The following is a 6,000-nucleotide window of genomic DNA, read 5'->3' on the forward strand; positions in this document are numbered from 1 at the left end:
GTTTCCTGTATCCTTCATGCTAGATCCATGTTCCCTGGAGGTAATTAACTGAAGACACCTTGCTACTTTTATTGACATAGTTCTCATTGCTACAAAACAACCATGATTTATAAAGCCATGATACCTATATAAACACTCCGCTTAAGGTGTTGATAGGGCTGTTCATTTTCTGTAATTACTGCAATTGAGGTTGAGTGCGTTTTATTCGGTTGTCTTGAAATGATCAGAAATAGCTGATTGCTCTCAGTAAATCTGTAATTGACATGCTGTTGGTGCATTGTAATGTCATTAGTTTACTGCTCCTGTCTGCTTGCCTAAGGTAAAAAAGTATTTTCTTCCTGTGAAATCAGCTAAATAGAATTTCCATAAAAATCCTGTGGTCAGATGCTAGCAAATAAGACTCAGATCTGTGGAGCCTTATGTGAAGAGGGGAAGCATTGCCAGCCTGGAAATTATTAGCACTTTCTAGAAAAATAGTGTGTTTTACAGTACTGCAACAGAGATAATTTTGTCACTGGACATTACAGTGAGGTGTGGAAAATTCGACATTCAGAATGTCAACACCATAATGTTCACATGGTCTGAATGTCGATATTCGGAATGCTGACATGGGCAAGTGGTCGACATGTGAAATGTCAACATTGCCAGAATGTCAGTAGTCAGGATGTCTCATTTTTCTTCCTAACTTATAGTGATCCACTGACCAATCGAATTTATCAGGTGTACATGTGGGCACAAAAGAGAGGCCTAAAGACAATACCTCCAATCAGCCTCAGTTAGTACATGGCTAGATAAGTTAAACACTGTATCTAATAGCGGCTGCCCCTGCCTCTCCTTCTTCTTGACCCGCCCTCTCCTCGTAGGGTATCTAGACCTCCTCTGTTGGATCTGGTTACTCTGCCTAAAAATGAACCACTTGGGGTCCTGAAACATTTGGGTTCCTAAGGCTAGAATCAGTATTCACATTCTCTGATTGAGACTGAGATGAGGAAGAGTCATAAAAGCTTTGTGTACATTGGTATGGTCTCTGATAGCTTCTAGACCTATTTGTGCCAATTTCACCTTCTAACCATTTGTACACTTGATGGTTAGCATAGTCATAATTAACGGTGCTAAGCTTTTTCCTTTTAAATGGTAGATAAGTGTTGGTGAGGTTCAGTAAACATACGACATTTCCATTTTGCGGTGGGCGTGTGTTGTATAGTGCAGGTTATTGTCTATACCTTTTTTGTGTATTTGCTGTGCTGCCAATACAGCCAGACATGTGACTAGTATACTTCCGGCTCGGACTGTGCATTCCACAGAGGTGGAACGCATACTACTTCCTGTCTTAGTGATTGATAGCTATTATGATGGCTTATGGCTTTCCGATATGTACAGTGTTCACAGCGTTATACCCAGTAAGGTAGGTCCATCCCCGATTAGATCTTGAGCCTTTACAATTGGTTATTATGAGGGCTGGATCAATTTTCATACCTTTGAGTATATATGGTGTCCAAACATGCAGTGTGCCCTATGGGCGGTGCTGGAAGTTAATCAGTGAGGGTATATAGTCTGGCAAGTGGTTATGGTGTTTAGTGTGCACTTGGCTGTCTAACAACTTGGATCTGCTCTTATGTCCTGAGGAAAATCCCTAAATGGGATCGAAACATTGACTGATTACCTATATTCTGTTGCTGTAATGGAAAATTAAAACCTTCTTAATATGCCTCTTTATCTGGTGAGTGCTGACTATATATTTGCCATATATATATATATATATATATATATATATATATATATAGAAAGCAATGAATAACTCCAACTCAGGGAATGTTCGTTCAACATTTCAGTCTTATTGACTTTTATCAAGAACTTCAGTGAAAAAAGTGACAAACACAAACCTTTATACAAACATAGCGTTTGCTGCAGACCAGTCCTACTTCCGCCTCTTGGCTGGTGCCTCCCCACAGATGACATCATCCATGTGCAACTCAGGAATCCCGGCGCGCACAATGACTTCACATGCTGCCGGAGCTTGGTGCTCCTTTGTTGACATCACCTGACCGGGTAGATGACACTCCCACCGGTGGGGGAAATACGCGATCATAGGCAAAAATAACATATGGCCCTCATTCAGACCCACTCACAAGCGGGCGCACGTACGTTAGGCGTACGTACAAAAATATTTAAATTCAATGGCTCGCTCGTATTTTCGTTCGCATCTAAAATTCCTCCCTAAACTCTGACGACCCCTCCTCTAACTAACGAGCGTACGAAATAGCGAGCGTACATCCCCGAAATGGCTTGAAAGGAACGCACGCACAAGTATAAACAGGAAGTGGCCTTGTCAGATGTCGATTACCTGCTCCTTTATTCTGCCTACCTCCCTCAATCGTATCATGCCAATCAATGTATCAATTAGCTTAATTGTTTGTTTTTTTTCAACACAATGCAAGAAACTTTACTCTTGTCCGTGTTTGTGTTTACCCGCAGAATACGTACGGATGAAACATTCGCTTTTATTGTTCAAAAAACATGTGAACCACAATTAAAGAATTGTTCTATTGCTGTGGATCCCCGCATATTTCCCTGGGTTCATTTCTTTATTTAAATTTGCTTACGCATGTCACTGCATCAAGCCTATCATAACTCTCCAGAGATTTCTGTCCCTGTCGAACACATGACTCATACACTAACCAATAAAATTGCTCCTGTTAATTTCCAAAATACATTAGCCAATCAGAAAATTTTTACACACTTTATGAAAAATGATTTTTAAGAAAAACACCATTGACATCATGAGAGCCTCCGCATTCACCAGGCGCGAGCTGCTGGTGCTTACGGAGGTCATGGATCGCCAGATCACCAGCCAACCTCAACCCATGACCAACCGGCAGAAGCGCTCCGCGTATGCGGAGGCACGGTCCCGCCTGCGGTCCTTCGGCTCACGCCGCAACATCGGGCAGCTGGAGCGCAGGTGGTCCGACCTGCAACGGCGAACGCCCCGCTTGCTGGCATGCTTTCGCATGCAGATCTTGGAAAGTAAGTGTTATGTATTGTGGTTTTAATGTTTGTGTTTGTGGGGCAAACTGCGTGTGCATGTTTTCCTGTCTATCCTATTTATTATTTGTACTCATATCTGCGTGTGCATGTTTTCCTGTCTGTCCTATTTCTTATTTGTACTCATATCTGCGTGTGCATGTTTTCCTGTCTGTCCTATTTCTTATTTGTACTCATATCTGCGTGTGCATGTTTTCCTGTCTGTCCTATTTCTTATTTGTACTCATATCTGCATGTGCATGTTTTCCTGTCTGTCCTATTTCTTATTTGTACTCATATCTGCGTGTGCATGTTTTCCTGTCTGTCCTATTTCTTATTTGTACTCATATCTGCGTGTGCATGTTTTCCTGTCTGTCCTATTTCTTATTTGTACTCATATCTGCGTGTGCATGTTTTCCTGTCTGTTCTATTTCTTATTTGTACTCATATCTGCGTGTGCATGTTTTCCTGTCTGTCCTATTTCTTATTTGTACTCATATCTGCGTGTGCATGTTTTCCTGTCTGTCCTATTTCTTATTTGTACTCATATCTGCGTGTGCATGTTTTCCTGTCTGTCCTATTTCTTATTTGTACTCATATCTGCGTGTGCATGTTTTCCTGTCTGTCCTATTTCTTATTTGTACTCATATCTGCGTGTGCATGTTTTCCTGTCTGTCCTATTTCTTATTTGTACTCATATCTGCGTGTGCATGTTTTCCTGTCTGTCCTATTTCTTATTTGTACTCATATCTGCGTGTGCATGTTTTCCTGTCTGTCCTATTTATTATTTGTACTCATATCTGCGTGTGCATGTTTTCCCTCTATTTCTGATTTATTCATTCTACTCCTATTTGGCTTATTTTTTGGGTTGTTTTTTTTTTTTTGTTTTGGTGCCCGGATTTGTCCATAAACTAACCGCAATTTCTTTGACATATTTTAGGGGGACAGCCAAGACTCCGCCGTCACCGTCCGTCCAGACGGCGTTCCCGGCCACTATCCCCAACCCCCAGCCAACACTCCACCCCAAATCTTTCCCCTATTCCCCACTCCTCCCCATCCTTCCCAGACCCTCTCCCGGAAATGTCGGGCCTCCTTCCCCTCCGTCCCACTTCCCCCTCTCCTCCACCCACCCCTCTTCCAATTACCCCCTCCCCGGAGTCCATCATAACTCCTCCCCATTCTTTGGGGAATGACGGATCCTCCGAGGAGGATCATGGAGGCATTTCCGGAGCTCCCGTTTTGGCTCCCGGTATGTTTTTATTTTGTTTTTTTTAAAGCACAAACTGTTTGTATGTAATCATGTGTCGTGCCTTTCTTCGTGTTTTTGTGGCTTGACTTTTGGTGATTTTGCAGTTTGCATTTACCTCTTCCTGGTGATTTCAACATACACATATCACACCTGTGGGAATTTGTACATAGGCCTTGTATTTTTGGCAGCACCCCCTTTTTTTTTTTTTTTTTTTAGGTTTAGGAGTGATTTGGTTGTGTTTTTGTTTTTTTAATGTGGATTCCCTATTGTTGTATTAACCCACACACTTTTCTCACCCACAGAGGAACAGAGGCGTCGGCAAGAGGTGGCGGATTGTGTTGGCCAGATGCGGCAACATGTAATCGGCATTCTGGTGGGCCTCGACCGGCTGTCTGGCCTCCTTCGCCAGTAGTTTTTTTATTTTTGTTAACGTTTCTAAATAAATTTATTCATACAAATATACGTTCTGGCTCATTTTTGAAATCCAAAACCAAGATAGTTTAGCATGACATAAGTAGACTGTTCCTGCAAGGATTTCCCTTTTTTAAAAGTTAGATTGTGTTTTGTCTTTGTATGTCAAACAGACACAAGAAACACATAACAGTAACAATGTCATTTCCCTTTTTGGGTGTAGTGTCAATTACATATTTCTACATTTTACAGGTTCCTAGTTGGTGCGCAAGCTGCTTAGGCCAATCTTACAAATCCCAAGGTTGGGCCAGGCTTCCTTTTGGTGTGGGTTGGGAAGCTGAAAACATATTTCAGTTTAGCTCAACTGGCGTCAGTACTGGATTACCCCTTAGTCAAATGTAACTTGTGTTAACCTGGTTACACTTGCTGTTAACGTCCCAAAAAAGGAAGACCATTTCACTCTCCAAACATTTATTCACAACATAACAGAGAAAACAAAGTGGTCACTCCCAAAAAAAGAACACAGTGATAAATTCAAATACAACACATACCAAGAAATATTTAAATAAAAACAAAAAATCAAGAACTGGTTGACGAAGGACCATGCCAACATGATTCCACAAACATGGAGTTGCAATATGGGTTCCAGAATATATGCCCAAAAGGACCAGATCCAGGTTTGGTAAGGGTAGCAGGAAGTAGTGAGCGTTGGAGTGCCAAAGATTATGTGAACAAACAGAAGATGGTGAGAAAAAAAACACAAAATTAGATGTTCGCAAACAAACACAAACACATTAGGTATAAACACTGTAGTTTTGTTACAACTTACCTAAAAAATCTGGCCACCACATCATCGCGTATGGCCCCCCCACATACTGACCTCCGACCAACCTCGGGGGGGCCATCCTCAGGTAAGGCATCCTCTGGCTGCATTGGGACACCACTCCTTATGGCAATGTTGTGAAATATCCCACACAGGACCACAATTTTAGACACCATATCCGGCACATACATGAGCTCGCCACCAGAGCGGTGGAGGCATCTGAATCTGCCTTTTAAAAGGCCGATACAGTGCTCCACCACTTGCCTGGTGGCTGTAAGTGCGGAATTATACGCACTTTGTGGCCCTGGTGTGGGAGCCAAATAAGGAGTGAGCAGCCAGGACATGCAAGGGTATCCACTGTCTCCTGTGAAAAAGAATAGACAACATCAGGAACACTGTGTATCAAGCTTAACATTGTTATGTACTAAAGGTCTCCACTTACCCAGAAGCCACGCATCACCAGCTTGTAGGTTGGTTAATTTCTGCCATATCCCTG

This window comes from Taudactylus pleione, unplaced genomic scaffold (genome assembly GCF_031769625.1).
Source record: "Taudactylus pleione unplaced genomic scaffold, aTauple2 ptg000222l, whole genome shotgun sequence".
Lineage (NCBI taxonomy): Eukaryota > Metazoa > Chordata > Amphibia > Anura > Myobatrachidae > Taudactylus > Taudactylus pleione.